The sequence below is a fragment of the Sarcophilus harrisii genome, chromosome 5 (assembly GCF_902635505.1).
Source record: "Sarcophilus harrisii chromosome 5, mSarHar1.11, whole genome shotgun sequence".
NCBI lineage: Eukaryota > Metazoa > Chordata > Mammalia > Dasyuromorphia > Dasyuridae > Sarcophilus > Sarcophilus harrisii.
Window position 1 is genome coordinate 147015991 of NC_045430.1, and position 23269 is coordinate 147039259.

The 23269-nt window shown below is 34.6% G+C and overlaps 1 protein-coding gene across 6 annotated transcripts in view; it reads right to left on the reverse strand.

Moving 5' to 3' along the window:
- Positions 1–23269, reverse strand: part of NAPEPLD (N-acyl phosphatidylethanolamine phospholipase D) — a 71000-nt gene that overhangs the window by 20873 nt on the left and 26858 nt on the right. The window lies entirely within an intron of this gene.

A 23269-nucleotide genomic window follows, 5' to 3' on the forward strand; every position in this document is an offset into this window, starting at 1 on the left:
ACTGCCTCAGGTTTAAAAAGAGAGACAGAGACAGAGAGAAACAAGAGGCAGACAGGTGGCACAGTGTATGATATAGCACCAGCCCTGGAGACAGGAGGGCCCGAGTTCAAATGTGACCTCAGACTCTTGACACTTATTAGCTATGTGATCGTGGACAAGTCACTTAATGCCAACTGTCTCACAAAGAAAAGAGACAGAGAGAAAGACAGGCAAACATATGTTTGCTCTTCTCCTTAACTACCTTCATGCTGGATTTTGTAAGTACAATACAAATATTCCCCTCCCAAACTGTTATCTTGAGAGTGACATGAATTATATCAATGTTTGAATCCTCGACAGCAATTTTTAAAAAGCAGCACAGCCTGTGAGAGAGAAAACAGAAAAGAGTGGAGATGTAGTGTCCCTAACCCTACCTGGATTTTAAGGGGAAAAAATTAAATACATTTAGCAGCACAAAGCTCCCAACTAACAGAAGAAATCAAAAGAAGAGAGGAGCTGCAACAGAGGAGAGATCAGTGGTGGGTCAGTATGCCTCTAATGCACTAGAGAGGAGTTAGTCGAATAGACATTTATTAAGTGCCTCCTACACATCAGGCTTTAGTTTATGCAATATGGATACAAAGAAAGATAAAAAATGATCCTAGTATTCAAGAAGATCAACCTAATAGGTGAAAAAATTCACTATGTATAGACAATCTATATAGAGGATGAATTAGAAATAATCAGCAGCAAATTAAGAAGGATTGGGAAAGTTTTCCTAAAAAGAGTAGAATTTTAGTTAGGTCATGAAAGATGCAAGAGGCAGAGCTGAAGAAGAAAGACATTCCACACATCATGGTCAATCAGTGGGAAATGCCCAGAATTAGGAGATTAAGTGTCTCTGAGAAAGAAGGACTAAAGTTACCAGTTTTGTACAACTTTTCAGACTGAGCAAAGTTCCCTCCCAAATAGTTCTTGTTCTTTCTTTAACTCTTCCTTCCAATGCCTGTTGAGTTAACAAACAGTATAATATACTAGGTTCACTTCTTTTTACCTAGATGCTCCCTTTATTCTGATCTTGTCAGAATATGTCAGGGGTTAACTGGAAATATACAAAAAAAAAAAAAAAAAAGATTTAATTAAGGCAAAAAGGCAAGCCTCTTATATAAATGTCAGGAATTTTCTTTACTTGAGATTATCTGCTCTAGTGACTATTACTAGTTTTTCAAGAGAAATAAAATAAACTCCTTAAAAATAGTTAAGGAGGTTACCACATGGACATCAGAGTCATCATATTGTTCCTAGGTTAAAATTAGCCTACTTTATTTAACAGTGTGTGGCTAAACAAATCTCCATAAAGGAAAATATAAAGAAGAAAGAGTAATGGCTAAAGAAATGATCCCATTCTAAACTAACCTGTCTGGGAGGAGACAGGCAAGGCTGGGCAGTATTCAGCACCATCCAATTTAGCAGAAAGAAGAGAAAGTTATACCAAATAGGCAATTCTAAATCTACAGCAACACAAAGAAATGTTAAGGTTACCTATCAAAAAAACTCTGAAGGGACAGCTTGTGTGGGCTAGATCACATCAGAGAAGCAGTCTCAGAAAATGAGATAGAAAGTTATCTTTCCATAATCTTCCTAGTTTATTCAACTGTCATAGGAACTAAGACTCCAATCAGGAGGTTCTGGTTGCACATGGGTTTGAGAAAGGATCCATGACTATCAGAGCCCATCAGAAAGGGCAGGCAGACTTATCCCCACACATGATCAATGGGAAAGGACCTACTACATATAAAAAGAAAAACAGTACATTTCTCTTTATTAGCCTTTTGTTTGATTTTATTTAAATTACTCCATAGATTAATTTAATGCTTCTGGTCAGAAAACTGAATTTCTTATTTTTTCTCAAATATAACAGTCTATGTCTTTTTTCTGGCTTTTCCCCAAGACTAGAATGCATTCTCTCCTCAGTGTTAGCTCTTTGCTTCCTTCAAGAGTCCTGCTGCTGACCATTCACTAAATCCTCACTCTAATTTACAATAGGCAGAGAAAAAGATAAAGGGAGAGAGGTAGATAAATCTCTGTATACATATAGATGTGTGGGTGTATATTTTTACACACACATACACACCCACACACATCATAATTGTTTTCCTGTTGTCTCCTGGTTAAAGGAAGGCAAAACACCCACATGTACTTGTAAAAAGTTTGACAGAGGAATATGTTTAATTCAATAATGATATAGATAGGAATACAAAGAGGGGGCAAAGAAAGTCTAAGAGGGAAGAAGACTGAAGGACAGACCAGTTATAAACAAAGCTTAAACTTAAAATACAAGTTCCTTGAAGGCAGGGACTATTTTTGCCTTACTTTGTATCCCCAGTGTTTAAGAGATTGCTTTCATGGTGGCTGGAGATGGGGTAAATAAATAGAAAAAAGGTGGGTAAAAAACATGCTAGAGACTACACAATGAATATGTATATATACTATGGATAAATATTAAGTTAACTGGTAGTCCTTTAAATGTAAGATATTTGTACAATGACTAGAAAAGTAAAATACTTTTAGAAGAATTGTTAGTAACATCTTGATAAATGAAAGAAAACCAGAAGTCCCCCCCCCCAAAAAAAAAAAAAAAGCTTTCATAGAAGGGCTCATGCTCAAGGGTTCTTCTTAGGCAAAATAAAAAAGTTTTAAAAAATTTTTTTAAATAATAATAATAAATAAAAAGGATTAGAAGAGCTGATTTCATCATGTTTCAAAAAGATGACTTATTTTACTTTGTGCTAGCCTGGGTCATCTCACCTTATAGTGAGCTCATGATTAGCAAAAGAAAAAAAAAAACTTATGAAGAAAACTTTAGCTTATGTATAAATAGAAAATAACAAGGCAGATTCTAGGAAGAATTTTCGATTTAATTCAACAAGCATATCTCTAACATGTATATGCTAAACATTACACTAAGTTCTAGGGATACCAAAGCAAAAATGTATTTTCGTAATCAAGAAATTATGTTGGTTGAAACCTTTAAAGATCCTCTGAAGCAAGTAAGCAAACTGGATAACTGCAACATCAATTTGACCTATTCATATAACTTATTAAATGCTTTAAAATGTTAAATAGAAAAAAGACAAAGATATTGACCTTGATTATCACCATTTCCTCCAAAAGTTTTAACTGATGCAAAGTAGTAATCCTGATAAGGAGGCTCACAGCACACATGAACCTAGCTAGAATTTAATTTTTCTTAATTCTCCTCACCAAGCAGAGATAAAAGACAGATAAAGGAAATGTTGATTTAGAATACAAACACTTGTATAATACTACAGAGAATGATAGCAGATAATCATTAACAATAGCTAGCATATATATACAACTTTCAAATTCACAAAGTGCTTTTTACATTCTCATTTAAATCTCATCAAGAACCCTGTCCCTTAGATGCTGTTATTGTTCTCATTTTACAATTGGGGAAACTGAGGCTAAAGTATTTAGGGTCAGCATTTTACACTCCAGTGAATCTCCTGAATTAATTTCTTTAGGTACTGACTCATTTTATTTCCTTGTTGTCCAAGCGACTTACAAAAATTTTTCTCCAGCACATACAAACCTGGGGTTTTAACTCTAGCATTTTTCAGAAATCTCAGTTCCAGGTTTAAACCATCTTGGTTAAAAGATAAGGTCATTCTTGTATGCAACCTAACATATGTTCTCTCTAAGTTATTTTTGAATACATGTCTTTTTGTTTAGGTTTGAGTTAATTACAGTTCCCCAAGAAGCCACACTACTCTCTTTAAATATCTTCCCCTTAGGATCCTCATTGCAATTGTTTCCATTTGTTGGGGCAAAATTTCCTTCCTATGAAGCTTCTGTCTCTCACAACAAAGTCCTTTTAGAGTACTAAGTTACTGGAAGAGAATTATGTTTTCCCTGAACTTCCTAAAATTCACAATTCACTCTCTGAAAGTTTAGTGTAGCTGTCAGATTATGCCTCATGTTGTGGTATTTCTGGTTTAGAAATATATTTACTCAATGGATGAGTAAGGATGAATCACTTGGGTAACGTTTTGTAAAATAAGGGGTTTGGACTCAATAACTCCAAAGATTCCTTCCAGATCTACATCTAAAAACCTATAATCTATTTCAAATCCTATTTCCTCCCCAAGTTCTGGTTTTGATTTCAACCATTTCTCTTTATTAAATCTCTGGAACAACCACAAACTCAGTAGGAGAAAAAAAATTTCTCAGCATGAATAATAAAAAATACTCTACAAGAGATGAAAAGATTTAATGGCATACATTAGGTGCAGTCTCCCAAGACTGCAAAGGCAGTGCAAACTAAATTAAAATCTAACTGGGAAATATTTAACAAAATTAAAATACAACTGAACAAAGATAATGTTAATATATGATTTTCTATTTCAATACGTAGCCTGCAGGGATTATTAAGTATGGTTTAGTAGCCATATTTTTATTTGAATCTGACAACACTGGCATATATCATGATACAACAGTGAAATATGTAAATAGAAGGGGGAAATACTTTTATGGGCAAAATTATCAAAACCAACTAATACCCAAACTCCAAAATTCAAGGGGAAAACTAGAAAAAAAAAATAGAAAAGGACAAATGGATGGAGATTAGTTAAAAGCAGAAGGTACAGATAGCGTACATGCCAATACAGGAAATTTAAACAAAATTCTAGTTACAAATAACATTTAAAATTGAATCAGTTTTAAAGAAATTGAAAACTGTGATTTTTTTTTTTATTTTAATACTAGATCACAGGCAGCTGTAAAGCAGGATAGAGCAAGAAACCAGACTTTTTTAGACTTATGGTAATTTTTTGATAGTTTTTCTTAATACCTTAATGCTTATACTTTCACAAATGTTAGAAAGTAATTTAATTACAACAAAAGTCTTTAGAGAAATAAATCTAACCTGCCATCAATACGCGCATAGTATTAGTCTCTCCTTCAGTACCATAAGAAGGCAAGTTTTAAATTCAGTAAGTTTTTAGCTTAATGAAAAATCACCCGTTTAAATAGGTTATTTAGTTATAAAACTTAATCAGAGAAGTCAATTACACTTTTATTTGCATACAGATCAGCATCTAATGAATTAGAAGATACAGTGAGATTTTATTTCCTAAGAGTCCCCATATTGTTTTTCAGGTATTTCCTTTTTAAATTTATTAAATCTATAAGTTTAAACATTAAATCAGAAAAATGTAAAATAAATGAAATGAATGTCAGCAGAGCTTTATATGCCCATTTAGCTTTTATAAAAGAGTGAGAAAATTAACTGGAAAACAGATTTAAAAACCAATTAAAGACATAGCCATTACTACCTAAGGTAGAAATACACTATTATGTGATAATATTTTCTTAGTAAAATCATAATTTAATCCCTGCCTTCAAGTTAACTACTTATGCAAAAATAGACTGTAGTTAAGTGTCTTGGTCATCTTGTTTGTTACAATCCTGAGGTTTGTCTGCTAAATGTTCAAAAAAGTAAAGAATTTCTAGTAAATATATTACTTATCATTTATCACATTAAAGTGCAAGAAGTATTAATGATTTATATGCAAGTCACATTACAGAGCATCACTTGATTACCTCCCCCCTTATTTGCCAGATGAGATCATCAAGGCTGAGGGAGATTGTAATTTTCTTGAAATTATATAGACCAATAACATCAAAGGTGATATTTGAGACCAGATCCTCCAATTTTAGAGTTTGGGTCTTGTTCTACCCATTTAAACAATGTACTATAAGTTTAGTAAAGTTCATTTCACTGAATTAAACCCATTTTTCTAACTTATTTGCATTTTTGATTGATGCAATTTCAAAGAATCTCATCATTTCAAGAATTTGCTTATGTAATTGTAACACATGCCCAAATATATAAATTTTTCCCAATCATCAGGTGAAAATATTTCTACAAATATCAGAATTGGCCAAGTTAACTTTTAACTGTTCTTAAAATTTTAATTTTAACAGAATTCTAGTTACTAGTAATATTTAAAATTGAATCTCTTATGTTATAATGAAATTGAAAACTCTATAAATGTTTTTATTTCAGTGCTAGATCACTGGCAGCTATAAAGTAGGGCAAGGCATGAGACTAGGGCCTAAAATTTATTAAGGTCAGTAGTGCTATACTAGAAAAATCAGTTATGCTTTATTAAAGTGTCGAGTGTCAAGTTTCTCAGAAAAATTGGGGAGAAAGGAGATTCCAGGTAAAAGAGGCCTGGACCAGTATTCTGGAATCTGGACCTCACAGAAGATAATGGGCAAGAAGTAGATTCTAGGAAGAGGCCCAAGAATCCACTTAAGGGACACAACTGCAGTATGATTGTTGATCCAAGGACAAAAGGTAAATGCCCTCTAACCACAATCTCAAACAGTTTGGTGATTTGGGTAAATAAATGTTGGCAAGAAGTCACAGAGAAGAAAATCTTTGGTTTATGATGATACTGAAAACACTGCAGCATGTGCTTTATTTGCCAGTGTAAGATCATGGGGTAGCTTGTATACAAGACAAGAAGAGAAAACACCAGAATCCAGATAATTATAAAAGACGTAAATTCAGATTTCTTAAATAAGAGGTTGTTCACCTTATTATTACTCATAAATCTCTGAATGTTCATACAATGCAACAAGAAAGTTGGTAACTACCAGTAGTTAATATATTGCACTGCAGAACAAGTTTGGTCAAGAGAGTCATACTGAAGATGTCTTATAAAGCTAATGAAATGTTAAACTATTCAAATTATATATTCAGACCTCAGGATCCAACAAGAATTTAATGAACACTAGTTCTTTTAAGACTCGAAAATTCTATTGTTGACAAGGTTCATAATTTGATTAAGGATTAGATTAGATGAGTAACTTTAGACTCCCTTCTTACACTGCAATTCTTTGGTTCTTTTTGGCTACATTAATTATCAATACTTAAATTATTCAGAAGCTTTTAATAAATATTAGAAACAAATGTATAAGAAGACTCTTTTTCTGAGAAAGACAAGATGTTAATAGTGATAAAAATGATAGCAGAAACAGGACTATTCTCTTCAAGTTTCTGACTATGAGATCCTAGTTAAGTTACTTAACTTCTAAATACAACAGGTAATAATTCTCCAAGACCCCAAATTGCAAACCAATTATTATTATGCACTTTAAGAAGAAATTTCACCAGGATTTTCCTATCAATGATAATAGAAAACTGGACCAAAATGAAGTTAGAGGATGAGCTTAGCATACTGAATAGAACTTAACAGTCACAATGCCTGGTGAATAAATTGAATGAAAAATGACTAAAGTCACATAAGATCTTAAAATCCCTACCTAGGAAAAAATAAATTGTCACTGCTAATAAAAAAGCAGAAAGCCAAATTCTGCCACCTACAACACATTCTCCAGATATACCACTTGACAAAGAATTAGAGAAGATGAATGGCCTTCTGGGGAAAGTATCAACACTGTGGGGAGGGAGAGGTACATTATTTGACAATTATGAGAAAACATGTCAAAAGATTCACACAAATCAGGTTCAGGACAAAAACATATAGCATAGTCCAAGATAAGCTCCAAATGAATACAGAACTTACTTTTTTTTTTAATCACATCATAAAAAAAATTAAATGAACAAGGAAGAAATTATCTTTTGAATCTACACAAGAAAGAAGAGTTCACAACTAAATAAATGATAAGGATAAAACAGAATTTTAATGGTAAGAAATTTAAGTTTTTGCCTTTTGTGTAATCTAACACAAATCTAAGACTAAAAATGTGAAGGAAAACATGTTGCTGGGAGGAAAATCTTTACCACAAGTTCTTTAATATAGATCTCATTTCCAAGATAGAAGAACTGATTCACATTTATACTTGTTACTCGAAAAACTAAGATGTAATACACTAATAATATAATAAACTGAAAAAAGATTAAGAACATTTAATAGAAATACTAGGAAGATGCTTAATCAAACAATACCACATACCATAGCCCAGTTTTCTCAGCAGTTTTTGTCAAACCGTGAATTCTCCCCCAGTGTTTATATTTTCCTCATGTGAGTACACATATAGTATCTGCACTGGTCATTCATTTTTTCCACTTTGTGGAGAATCATACTGGTTTTTTTATAACTTCCAACTATCCAATCTAGTTCAGCTCTGGCAATAAATTGGATAGGGCCAGAGGAATTGTTGAGAAACTGAGAAGTGGAGGATAAATTGTAGACAAGCTTGGAAGTGAAGAGGTTTAGAGGGAAAGATAATGAGTTCCATTTTGTACCTGTTGACTTTAAGATATCTACTGGACATTCCAGTTCAAGATCTGCAAGAATAAAGTTCAGCATTTAGATTAAGACTAGATAAACAGATTAAAACCATCAGCACAGAGATGATAATTAAATCCATGGGAGTTTATGAGATTACAAGTGAAGGAGAGAAAAGTAAGAACTCAGTACAGAACCCTGTGGGACACCTTCCTGTTAGCAGATGGTATCTGAATGAGGATCCAGCAAAGACCACCAAAAAAGGAACAGTAAAATACATAGGATTAGTGTCAGAAGAGATAGTGTCATAAAAACCTAAAGAGAAAAGAAAAATGTCAAAGGCTGCAGAGAAGTAAAAAAGAATGAGGGCTGGAACATGGCCATTCGATTTGGAATCAGATCATCACTGCTAACTTTGGAGAGAGCAGCTGAAGATGAAAACTACATGAAAACCCACTCGGTGGGTGACCACCCAAAAAGACCGATGACGGTCTTTTCAGCAGACTGGATATAACAGGTGAGAGTGAGGAGTTGAAGATAGAAAATGTTGTGAGCCTGAATGACTAGAAAGATGGGGGTATTCTCAACAATAATAGAGACATTACAAAAAGAGGAAGGTGTGGAGAAAGAAGATAATGAATACAGTTTTAGGTATATTCAGTTTAAGATATTTATAGGAAACCAATTCAAGATGTCTAAGAGACAGAGATGAAAGCAGGGAAATTGGGAAAGAAGAGGGATAAATAGATCCAAGAATCATCATAGAGTACATGATCAAATCACAAAGGCTGATGATATTAAATGAAATAGTACTTTGTTAGAAATAACAATGATAATGATTGATCACATTTATATAATGCTTTAAAGTTTACAAAATACTATGTATATTATACCATTTGATCCTTATAATGATCTTATTAGAGATACTATTACTCTTCCCATTTTACATAAGAAGCCTGAGAAAAGTTAAGTAGCTTGCCTAGGATCACATCTCTAGTATGTATATGAAGCAGGATTCAAATCTCGATCGTCCTACCCCCAAGTCCAGTGCTCTGTTGTTTAATGTTTCTTCAAGATTACTATTAACAGTCTCCTTTATTGTTGTTCAGTCATTTTTTAGTCATGTCCAATTCTTTGTGAACCTATTTGTGGGTTTCTTGGCAAAAATACCAGAGTATTGCCATTTCCTTCTCCTGTTCTTTTTACAGATGAGGAACTGGAGCAAATAAGCTTACAGAGCTAGAGTGTGAAGACAGATTTGAACTCAGGAAGATGAATCTTCCTAATTGCAGGCCCAGTGTTCTGTCTACTGCATTACTATTCCCTAAGATATACATTTTAAACTGCTCAAATATTTCCCCATTTCACTGAACAAAAAAACAAAATAATTATTCTGATAAACATTCCAGTGTACCTATTCATTGGGTCAGTAGCATGGTTCATTGGATGAAAAAACAAAGCAGAATCTCAGACAATAAATTCTAATAATTCTTACCCTTATTTGAAGCATGAACTTAAACAAACCAAACAGGTTTGGTCCCTCTTGGGAGCCCAACTTCTATTTGATTTTAGAAATAAACTGGAATATCCCCAACTTGTAAAGTCTATGCATGGATCTATATAAATAGATGATAATTTTTAAAAATTCTTCCTAAAACTTCCAAAATGGGCAACTACATGGCACAGTGGAAAGAGTACTGGACCTAACGTCAAGAGAATCTGAGTGAAATTCAGCCTCAGACACTACTAGCTAATTCTGAGCAAGTCATATAGCCCTCTTTGCCTCGGTTTCCTCATCTATAAAATAAAAATGGAGGAAAAAAATGACAAACTATTCCAATATCTTTGCCAAGAAAAGTCCAAATAGGGTCATGGAGAGTTGGACATGACTGAACAACAAGAAATAGTTTGAATGGTTAGGATAATTCACCAGATATTGAATGATATTCTTAAGAAATTCTAATGTTCTAAGTTAATTAGTAGTCCTCCAAAAATGTTGATTTTTTACATATAATTTGAAAATATTGTTAATTATAAAATTGGTTTCTGTATTAGGTTCCATAGTGAGTGAATGATAAAAAGGAAGATATCAATTCTACCTAGTAAATCTCCAAAGTATATTCTCAATACTTCTTTTGAAATCAACTGCCTATTTTTATAGTTCCAGATTGTACTCTAATTTCTCTAAATGGAAGAAAGTCTGATCAGTGACATTTTCAGAAAACAAATCTGCCAGCACAAATATGTCACTCTAATGACTACACACGTTGATAATGAGCTTTCAGAAGAGCAGGAATTACTCATGATTTTCTAGTTATTGACTAAAAGCAAGTGTTTTATCACTTTCTTCCGTTACATCCACAATTTACTAAGTGCTTAAAATTCAATAATTTCAGAAGTTCAATTCAAAATTATTAAGATTCTAACATTCTCATAAATTTAAAAAATTCAAAATTCTCATTTAATACTTTTTGATTTGGCTCAAATCAAGTTTTGAAATAGCAGAGCCAACAAAAGGAGAGACATTTTTCTGCCCAAAGAACACTTAGGAGGTTGGCTGGAATAATCTATAATACTAGGGTATTATATAATACTAGGGGCTGTCCAGAGCCCACACATACTTCTGAGGCAAGAGCCATAACAGGACAGTTTCAGGAACTCTCAGTCTAGATATGGCAAGAGGATTGAACATCGGTCAGAAAGATTACAGAGGATCCTTCGCTAGCACTGGATATATCTGTTGCTGGATGGCAATGCTATTGCTCATATGTAGTTCTGTGTTACAGTTCCAGGCTGGACAACAGAGTCAGTCACAAGAGATCAGGGGTCCTGGTCACAGGTCCAAAGCAAAGAGAGCATGAGTTCTTGGGGCTATAGGGAACCAGAAGCCTTTCCTGGGTATGGATCAGATATCATACTGGAAGGTCATTAACTCTACCTTCAACTTGCAGAAACTTAAAATTATCCCTGAAAAGAACAGCATAAAAATGTCTGAATTTTAGGACAGTGTATCCCCACTCTTAGTTAAGAAAAGCTCAACCTTAACATAAAATTCAAAGAAATAAGCTAGAACAAAAATGAGCAAATAACAACTACAAAATTTGACCATAAAAAGCTATGACGGTAGCAAGAGAGACTGAATCCACACACACATACTGTATGTGCTATGGCTATTGATACTGTCCACAATGGTTTCACTACTGTGCTCCTTATAGAAGATACTCCATGTACCAACTGCTGCCATTTTCATGAAATACATTCCCCCATGCCTGGAATCCTCTTCCATTCTCATCTCCATCTCCATCTCCTCCTGGCTTCCTTCAAGCTGCAAATCTCACCTTTTATAATCTCCAATTTATTTAACTTTTTTTGGCTGAGGCAATTGGGGTTAAGTGACTTGCCCAGGGTCACACAGCTAGAAGTGTTAAATGTCCGAGATCACATTTGATCTCGGGTCCTCCTGACTTCAGGGCTGGTGCTCTACCTCACTGCCCCAATAAATAATCTCCATTTTATAATGTATTTATCTTATCTAAACATCACTGTTTACATGTTGTCTACAGCATTAGACTGTGAGATCCTTAAGGTCAGGGACTGACTTTTGCCTTTCTTTGTATCTCCAGAGCTTAGCACTGTGGCTGCCACATAATAGATAATAAATGTTTGTTTAAATAGTTAGCAGGGCACTTTGGGAGGAACACAAATGAGTAATGTTTAATAATTTTATAAACTTAAGTGGGATGAAATTGAATCATTTTAATGTCAGGCTAAGAATTTTATAATTTACCCTAATAATTCACCCTAGAAGCAAAAGGGAATCTCACACACACACACAAATATTAATAGGAGAGTTAAACCTATGTTTGAATATCGATTTGGAATATCAGTTTGGTTTTTGTGTGTAATACGGATTTGGAGAAGAAAGCACTCATAGGGATCCAAGCAGGAGGTTTATTTCAACAGTCTAGGCAAGAGTTCATATGGACCATAACTAGGATAGAGGGTATTTAAGTGGGGGAAAGAAATTTGAGAGATGAAATTGGGTAATATGTAGGACTTGGCAGCTAGATTGCTCATTTATAAAATGAAAGAGCTGGACTAGATTTGAGGTCTGTGAAGCTCTAGATCAGTCACCTTATGACGGTATATAATGAAACTTAACAAAGTGAAGTATAACCAAAAATATTTCTAAAACCAGAGGGAAACCTCAAGAAGAATAAGTGTCCATTTTGCCAGAATGCAATTGTGTCCTTCTTCAAAAAAATATGAAACAGCTTCTGCTTTCAATAAGCAATCAAGGGAGGATAGCTTTTCTGATTTAACACTTGAAAGTATGTTGAAATAAAAAACAATACATCATCAATTCTTGGACCTTGGGACAATTCCCAAAACAGAATGTTTCTGCTCTCCCTTCAAGTAAGGGGTTTATTTTTACATGTAATTATTAAAAAAAAAAATCTTGATTAAAGTTTTTTTTTTAATCATCTACTAAGTTTATTGAGGAATGTAAAACTTTTGAGCAAAGCTCAAGAACAAACTCCCTTAAGTAAAGAACTTATTAGAATTTCTCATTTCTAATATTATAATAGGCATGTTTTTTAATAACCAGAGTGACATATTAGGAAGTTTGATTAAATGATTGGGCCAATACTAAATATTCCTATACTAATATATAAACAGTAGGGAGATAATACTACTGAAATTTATCCTAAAAGAAAAATAAAAAAGAATTTCTCCAGTGTTTGAACAACGTACAGTGATCATTAATATGGGGGAATAAAGGAAAGAGAAGGAAATTAAGTTGCTATTTTGTGAAGCTCAAAAATCTGTATTAAATACTTTTAAGTTTTGTTGCTGCTTTATTTAACTCATTCCTTTATCCACCACTAAGCTGTCAAATTGATCTTCCTAAAGCACAGATCTTTGTTAATCTACCTCACCACCTTTCAATAATTTTCAGAGGTTCCTCCCTTTTTGCTTTCAAAAGTCCATACCTCTGTTTGGCCTTTTTCAAAACCTAGAATCTTATTTTTCCAGTCTTCTTAAAGCTTTACTCTTCTCTACTTACTCTTGGATCCACTGATCCTCCTTAGAATTTCTTGAACAACACACTACAGCCCCTGACTCAATCTACTCAATGGCTGTCATCCATCCCTGAAATTCTCTACCTCCGGCTTCCTTGGCTTCTTTCAGGTATCATCTAAAGCCTTCCTTCAGAGAAAGTGTTGAAGCTTCTCAAGATATCTTGGATTTACCAGCTAGATTTCACATCACTCTGGCTCTCATTAATTGGCCAACAAAAGGTCCCAGGCCAAGCCTCAGTGGGCTTGTTTAGACCTGGATTGGCAAAAGTAAATGTAAATAGTAATTATTTCCATTTTGGCCAGAAATTTCCCAGTGTTTTTTTATTTTTTTTTTATTTTTTTGACTAATTAAAAGAGGTCATATGGTGCCTCATTTCTTACCTACCTTTAATCACTGATTGGAGATTGCCTCAGTCAAAATAGGACCTGTTAAAGGCCAAAGTTTCCCACTACCTGGGGGCCATCTCCAGTTATCCTGACCCAGAAAGCACTGGAGGAGAAAAGGAGGCTGCTGACATAGTACAGCTCACCCTCACTTAAATCCAACTTACTTGCATGTTATGATATCACTTCCCTGAAGTCAAAGTCCTCTTCGAGGAGGAAAGACAAGCAATCTCCAATTTATTCTGTGTATGTCGTTTACACATAGTTTTTGCAGGTTGTATCCCTCAGACTGAATTTCTTGAGCAGAGGCTTTTTTATCCCCTTTTGTATTCCCAAGCACTTAGAACTGTTCTTGGCACATAATTGGTTTATTGATTAATACTCGTTGCCTATCACTCAAAAAAGCTGTGATAAATATAGCCACTTATTTGCTTAGAAAATGCAAAAAAAAAAAATCATTGCTAACTATATTTCCTCTCTCCCCCCTCTTTTTCTGCAAGTAGATACTAGTGAGGACTAGAAGGTCGTTCTTTTATGTGCCAATTATATAGGTTTTTCTTCTTTTTTTAATCCTTTGAAAATTCTAAACTCTAGGAGTATGAAATTTTTCAGGGACCAAAACTTGTCACACATTTGCCTTCTGTTTAACGTCAAATCAGTTAATGCACTGATGAAAAAGGAATGTTTTAGGGTTTGTTTTTTGTTTCTTTTTGGCCTTATGCCATTATCTTTTTGTACCTGCAATGAAAAAAATCACTTTACTGTAAACAAGTCACAGAGTAGCAAAGCCTATTGGGCCCCTGAACAGGACCCACACTCAGATTCCAAAGGACAAATCAGATAACATACCCCTGCCTCAGAGAGGGAGCACATACAAGTCCCAATAGAGCCCTTCCCCCACAAGGAAGTGGTGAGCACAGCCAGAGAGCCCCTGAGCTAAAAAGCAGGTGTCTCCTGTTCTAACAAAGGTAGATAATACCTTAAGCAAATACATTTGATATATCAAGGCACTTTAAGACTTGCAAAGACCACTCTACCTGTAGGATTACTCAGTATGATCGTGCTCTACTTGGAAATGCTTGTCAGCAGCATTGTTTGGATTGTCAGCAATCCTCTGTTGGCAATAACTTCGGGGAGATTCCAACTTGATCCTAGATCTAAATCTAGCCCCAGCCTTCTTCTCTACTCTCCCCACTTAGCATTCATCTTTGCCCATACTTATTTCCTTGAGTGGTATTTGACAATTTTGACTTCATATTCCACCAATGGTTTCCTGCCTCACTTGAAGCTCAGAATCATCAGTAAACAACCCTTAGATCACCTCTACCAGAATTTGCTTATTTCTGTGCTCTAAAATGACCAGCTTCAGCACCAACTCACTAAAGCTAACTAGTATCCTTATCCTGAATCTCTCTTTAGAATGACTCCTTGTTCCAAACATTGCTTTAAATCCAAAGGATGTGAATCCTGTATCCCATGAATCAAAGCACCTCACAGCCTTTGCTAACAAAATTATTCTATAGAAGTTATAGTTAATAAGCAGGGTTGCAATCCGACAATAGTTCTATGATCATCCTCCCACCATATCCATTTAACCTATTGGATTTTATTTAGAATATGAAATGTCAAAGAGACACCATCTAGAACTTCATACTTTTTTAAACATTTTAACATGGCTTGTAGTTGTAATTTTGCTATATATTAAACAGTAAGGAGAGTTTAGAAAAAAAAAAAAAGGTAGCATGTTGGTGCTAGAAGAAATTTAAGAAATTAATTTAATAATTTCATTTTTTAAGATAAGAAACTAAGGCCCTGATGCTTTAACTCACTGATATGCCACAATTAATTAACTGCGAAGACTGAACTAAATATCATAGTTTATATTAACCATCAAGCCATGAGGCTTTGGGAAGGAATCTGACTGAAGTTCTGAGGGTTTCAATTCCCATGAGAATGTGTGTGTCTGGGTATAGGACATAGGCATAATGAGACCTGGATTCTGTTTATTACAAAGTCTTTTCTTTGTTCTTTAGAGGAAGCTTGCTCACAGGAGAGCATTTAAAAGTAAAATGGAAAACCAATAGTTTATTAGATGTCACAGAGTAAAAAGAATGGTATCCAGATAGCAGAGGGGTGGTAAGAATGGAGAGTCGTCTGAGGAGAAAGAGGTGTTAGGGAGGAAAATCTTGGGAATCTCAGTCTAGCCATACCATTCCAACCCACTTGTCCCACCTCCATTATAGAGAATTGAGTTAAAAAATCTGGTTGGCTTTCCCAACTGACCTGATAGAAATCAGGAAGATGTAACTCATACAAAAATAAGGATTGAGATAAGCTTTGCCATTAATTTGCTTTGTAATTTAGTCCCATCACATATATTTCTATTTCAAAGATACAATTCTTACCTAGCCTGTTAGTATGATGATTACTCTAACAGACCTAAATTTGACTCTTAAGAGTTCCCAACTTCAAGACAGTTGAACACTTAAATTAAGCCAAAGGAAATTATTATAATCATCCACAATGTAGATTATTACATAATGATGACAAATTTTCTGTTTCAAAGTAAGGTACTCCATCTAAAAATACACAACATAAATTATTTTTTTAAATGAGGTGAAGTCTTTCTTTAGAAATATCCACAACAAGCAATATGTGAAATAAGAGATGAAGAGGTGTTGATGATCCATAGCACTAAAGATACATGCAATAAATAATACTTATCAGTTGACAAATCAAAGGTTACTAATAGTAACAGTAAATAGCAAAGAAGGGTGAAAAAGGCATTGATGAGAAGGCAATTTTGGTTTTAATTCACTAATTAATTTTCTAGATAAGTAGCCTTTATACCCATCTAAGAGGTCAAGCACCTCATCTACCTCTAAGGAGAAGAGGTAAATTCTCAAAAAGAAAACCGATATCAATGACTTTTTTCAAGGGAGTAAAACCCAAGAAAACTGACAGGGTTAGTGCCCAATGTCCTACATCATCTAAAGTTGCTCTCCAAAAATATGTTGAATTATATTTATAGAATTTCTAAAGGGTATCTAAATGTCATCCCATTCCCCATGCTCTATTTTTAAAAAGTAATGAAATTATAGAATACATTTTAGAAAGATTTCCCCAAAGTATTAGAAATAAAATCCCAGCACTTGAAATACATAGCTGTCTAGTTATTACATATAGAAGGATTTCATATCTCCAGAATGACATATCCCCTATAAAACCTGAACTAAAATATTACTTTAATTCCTACTAAGATAAAAAGTTCTGTGTACTACAAACTGAAACAATCTTTCTTCAAATCTTCATTGAGGACAAACTATATAATAATTATTCGACTTTTAATAATCTATACTAATGAGAGAGGAGGACAAAGGACAGGAATATATGACCCAAAAGTATTTATATTACTATTCCGTTATGTTTAGATTATATTTTCAATTGAATATGAGAATTCTGATATTCAAAAATTTATGAAACTTCAAACAAAATCTCTTTGTAGCCTGTAGGTGACCCAAGGTTCATTAATCAATCAATAAGTATTTATTAAGATATAGACCTAGGAGAAACCTCAGTGTCCACCAGTGCCTACAATGTACCAATGTAGCAGGAATGTTAAGTATTGGGAATACATATGTAAAAGTTCTCACAGAGGAGCTTACATTCTACAATGGGTGAGGATAATATTCACAAATAAGAAAGTAGAGAAGTCTCTCTATATATCTATATCTACTTGTAGATATAGATATAGAGATCTCTGAGAGAGAATATATATATATATATATATATATATATATATATATATTTATATAAAAGAAACATCCAGTGATGGAAAAGGGAGATGATTAATACTTGGATGAATTAACCTGGGCAGATTCTCCAAGAGGTATCAGGAAAGACATCTTAAATTCACTATCTTTCTCCCAAACCCTTCTCTCCTCTTAACTTCCCTACTACTGCAGATTCTATCACTATCCTCCTAATTCATCCTCCAGGTTCATAACCTAAGTATCATCCTTCTAGCTCTCACTCTCCATCCCAGCCACCACAATAACACTGACAAGCCTTGTTGATTTTATTTTTGTAACACCTTTCAAGCATACCCTTTCCCTCATTTGAGGCTGGCCCAGGCTCTTATCACCTCATGCCTGGACTATTAGAATATCCTGCTGGTCTTTTCACATCTCCTCCCATTTAGTCTATTCTTCTTGATCAACTATCAAATTAATCTTCCTAAAGTACAGGCCACTTCCCAACACATACATGCTGCACATGGAACTCCAGTGGCTCCCTGTCACTTTCAGGATCAAATATAAATATATCTCCTCTTCCAACCTTTCCACTCTCATATCTTACGACCTTTTTATATCTTACAAAATCCATGATCCACAGACTCTAGCCTCCTGGTTGCTCTAGAAAGGTACTTTCACCTCAACTCCAGGCGCTTTCACTAAATGTCCCTCATGCTTGGAACATCTCCCTCTTCATCTCCACTTCCTGGATTTCCTGGCTTCTTTAAGCTCGCAGCTGGGGTGGGAAGCTTTTGATCTGCCAAGGGCCATACAAAATTATCAACCTATAGAGCCCAAGCAGTGGGAAACAGCTGTACCTAGTTTTCAGCTCATCATCACCTGTGGTTGCTTTAGCAAATCATTTCGCTGGCAGATGTTCCTTGCCCCTGTTAAACAAAACTTTTCCCAAACTCCCTTATCCCAGTGCCTTCCCTATATTGATTACTTCCAAATTATCTTGGATACAGTTTGTTTGTACATAACTGTTTTCATTAAGAAACATTAGACTATGGATTCCCTGAGGATAGGATTATTTCTTGCCATTTTTTGTTTGTCTGGTATACACAGTCTGGCACACAGTAGGCACTTAATATTTATTAATCGATTCTTGAAGAAGGTGGCTTAGACTGAGACTTAAAGGGAATTAAGAATTCCAAAACATGAAGTGGAAGGAAGAAGATTCTAATCATGGGGAACAGTCTCTGCAAAGGCTTTGAGAAAAACAATGGAATGCCATGTATGGAAACAGAGAGCAAGTCAGCTTGGTAGAATATAGTTTGCAGGAGAGGGAGTAATATACAATGGGATTGGAAAGATAAAGCAGAATCACATTGGGTAGGGTTTTAAAACCAAGCAGAGGACTTTGTTTTTTAGTTTTAAGGCAACTGAGAGCCTTGAGTTGCTTCAAAGAGAGGGATGACATGTTCAGACCTGTGCTTTAAAATCATCAATTTGGCAGCAGTGGGCAGGATGGATTAGAGCCTGGACAGACTGAATAATGGAAGACAGAGGAATGTCTATGAAGGAAATGGCATTTGAGCTAAGCCTTAAAGGAGAGCTAGGAGTTCCTAGAAACTGAGGTTAGAAAAAATGCATTCCAGACATGGGGGGAGTCTGCAAAAGCTTTGAAGTAGACAATGATCCAAAAGCCCAAGTGAGAAGTATGTAGGATTTGGGCTGATGGTGATTATCTGGAAGTAAAAAGAACAGGATATATATAAGAGATCATCTGAGGAGATGGACAAGACTTGGTACTTGTTTGGATACTGGGAAATGGAGGGCCTAGAGGTAAGTGAATAGAGTCAAGAATGACTTCTTAAGTTGCAAACCTGGGGAAAAGGTGGTGATACTCTGGGCAAAAATAGGCAAGTTAGGAAAAGGTAAGCTTAAGAGGAAAGATAGTACCTCTATTTTAGATGAGTTTCAAATGCTTGTGGAACATTATCCATATCATCTCTGGAATAATTTAGAGGCCATGCCAGTGGAATGCAAACTCTGGCATCTACTACCAAAAATGAAAGAGATAAGTACAGGTACAGGGACAACCAATTGAAATTCTGTGAAAAATATCATTAAGTAGATAACAGGGGGACGGAATTTTCAGACTTAAAATTCTAAAAAGGGATATAAAAGAATAAAGGAGTCAGGATCTGTACTGGTGGGTATTTGGAAGGTCCACTCAGATGAAATCATAGCAAGCTGACAAAATAGTGAATTTATACTGTGAGGAAATGACAGAATGGGAAGTAGAGAGTTAGCCAACTCTTGTACATGTCCTCTAACACCTATATCTTATGAAAATTAAGATTCCAAACTGAAAGAAAACTTATACATGATCCATTCTAAGACATTCACTAAAGGCTTCAATAGGCAAACTGACTCATCCAAAGTTATATTAGTGATTAGTAGTAAAACTAAGTGGTGCAACTGATAATGGGCCTGGAGTCAGGAAGATTTAAGTTCAAATAAGGCCGCAGATACTATGTGTGACTCTGGGCAAGTCACTTAACCTTGTCTGCCTCAGTTCCTCACCTGTAAAAGGAGCCAGGAAAAAAGTGGCAAACCACTCTAATATCTTTGCCAAGAAAACCCCAAATTGAGTCTTGAATATATATGATTTAAACCAAGCAAAAAAAGACAATGTAGAACTTGGACTTAAATCAAGTACTTTGCCTCCAAATCAGGTGTTCTTCCCATCATACCATATTAACCCTTGCCTTCCTTTCTGGTTTCACCATGAGCTTCCCCACCTTCTAAAACAAAGCTTCTTAAACTGTGTTGTCAAGTAACTGAATGTGAGTGAGCATTGCAAAAAAATTGGCAACAGTAAAAGGTTTCTGAATGCTCTACAGCCTGCAATATCAAATATTCCACCAAGATTCAATTCTTTAGATAAAAATAAACAAGAATATCCATCTCATAAATATACAAGCTTGCTTTCCTCTTTAATAAATTATAAAATTATGTGTATTCCAAGGAAATGTTTTAAAATAAATTTCTTTGAGATTTATTATCAATATTTGATTTGTATACTTATTTTGTATTCCTATATACAAACCTGGGGGGTCACCTAAAAATTTCTTAAATGAAAAGGGGTCATGAGCAAAAAAAAGTTAAGAAGCCCAATTCTAGAAGACTTATGGTTAGAGTGCTGTTTTTCCCAAACAGCAAAAAATGGCTATCTGCCACATATTGTACCACCTCATGGTCATATCTAGAAAATAAGCTTTCTCAAAAAAAATTAGGATAATAATAAGAACAAATGACAGTATGAGAATACAATATTTTATTATTATTCTAAAAGAAATTTAACTTAGAGAACCCCAGAGATTCTGCTAAAAAGTTGTTAGAAATAATCCACAACTTTAGCAAAGTTGCTGGTTATAAAATAAACCCACGTAAGTCATCAGCATTCTTATATATCACTAACAAAATCCAACAGTCAGAGTTACAAAGAGAAATTCCATTTAAAGTAACTACTGATAATATAAAATATTTAGGAATCTATCTGCCAAGGGAAAATCAGAAACTTTATGAGCAAAATTACAGACCACTTTTCACACAAATTAAGTCTGATCTAACCAATTGGAAAAATATTAAATGCTCTTGGATAGGGCGAGCAAATATAATAAAGATGACAATATTACCTAAACTAATCTATTTATTTAGGGCTATACCAATCAGAGTCCCAAAAAAACTATTTTAATGACCTAGAAAAAATGGTAACAAAGTTCATATAGAAAAACAAAAGGTCAAGAATTTCAAGGGAACTAATGAAAAAAAAATCAAATGAAGGTGGCTTAGCTGTACCAGATGTAAAATTATATTATAGAGCAGCAGTTACCAAAACTATTTGGTATTGGCTAAGGAATAGATTAGTTGATCAGTGGAATAGATTAGGTTCAAGGGATAAAACAATCAACAAATATAGCAACCTAGTCTTTGACAAACCCAAAGATCCCAGCTTTTGGGATAAGAACTTACTGTTTGATAAAAATTACTGGGAAAATTGGAAACTAATATGGCAGAAACTAGGCATTGATCCATACTTAACGCCGTACACCAAGATAAGGTCAAAATGGGTTCATGACCTAGGCATAAAGAATGAAATTATTAATAAATTAGAGGAACATAGGATAGTTTACCTCTCAGACCTGTGGAAGGGGAAGGTCTTTATGACCAAAGCAGAACTAGAGATCATTACTGATCACAAAATAGAAAATTTCGATTATACCAAACTGAAAAGTTTTTGTACAAACAAAACTAATGCAGACAAGATTAGAAGGGAAGCAATAAACTGGGAAAATATTTTTACAGTCAAAGGTTCTGATAAAGGCCTCATTTCCAAAATATATAGAGAATTAACTCTAATTTATAAAAAATCAAGCCATTCTCCAATTGAAAAATGGTCAAAGGATATGAACAGACAATTCTCAGATGAAGAAATTGAAACTATTTCTAGTCATATGAAAAGATGCTCCAAGTCATTATTAATCAGAGAAATGCAAATTAAGACAACTCTAAGATACCACTACACACCTGTCAGATTGGCTAAGATGACAGGAAAAAATAATGATGATTGTTGGAGGGGATGTGGGAAAACTGGGACATTGATTCATTGTTGGTGGAGTTGTGAACGAATCCAACCATTTTGGAGAGTAGTTTGGAACTATGCTCAAAAAGTTATCAAACTGTGCATACCCTTTGATCCAGCAGTGTTACTACTGGGATTATATCCCAAAGAGATTATAAAGAAGGGAAAGGGACCTGTATGTGCACGAATGTTTGTGGCAGCCCTTTTTGTAGTGGCTAGAAACTGGAAACTGAATGGATGTCCATCAGTTGGAGAATGGCTGAATAAATTGTGGTATATGAATATTATGGAATATTACTGTTCTGTAAGAAATGACCAACAGGATGATTTCAGAAAGGCCTGGAGAGACTTACACGAACTAATGCTGAGTGAAATGAGCAGGACCAGGAGATCATTATATACTTCAACAACAATACTATATGATGACCAGTTCTGATGGACCTGGCCATCCTCAGCAACGAGATCAACCAAATCATTTCTAATGGAGCAGCAATGAACTGAGCTAGCTATGCCCAGAAAAAGAACTCTGGGAGATGACTAAAAACCATTACATTGAATTCCCAATCCCTATATTTATGCCCACCTGCATTTTTGATTTCCTTCACAAGCTAATTGTACAATATTTCAGAGTCTGATTCTTTTTGTACAGCAAAATAACGTTTTGGTCATGTATACTTATTGTGTATCTAATTTATATTTTAATATATTTAACATCTACTGGTCATGCTGCCATCTAGGGGAGGAGGTGGGGAGGTAAGAGGTGAAAAATTGGAACAAGAGGTTTGGCAATTGTTAATGCTGTAAAGTTACCCATGCATATATCCTGTAAATAAAAGTCTATTAAATAAAAAATAAAAAAAAAGAAATTTAAAAATACATTTTGGGTTGAACCCCCTATCTAATAAGAATCCCTTTTTCCTTTCTAGCAGAAAAGCTTCCCTACCCTAGGTCAAAACAGACACAGACACAGACACACACACACACAGAGTGTGATTTTCATCCAGGTTAGGAACCTTCTTTCCTATGGGATGATCTTTTTGAGAGTTGAGGTTTCACTTCCATATCCAAATGTATACTGACTACTTCACAGGATTAGGAGATAAAAGAAACTTTAAGACAGATCCTGTCCACATTTAAGAGCGTTTATAATAA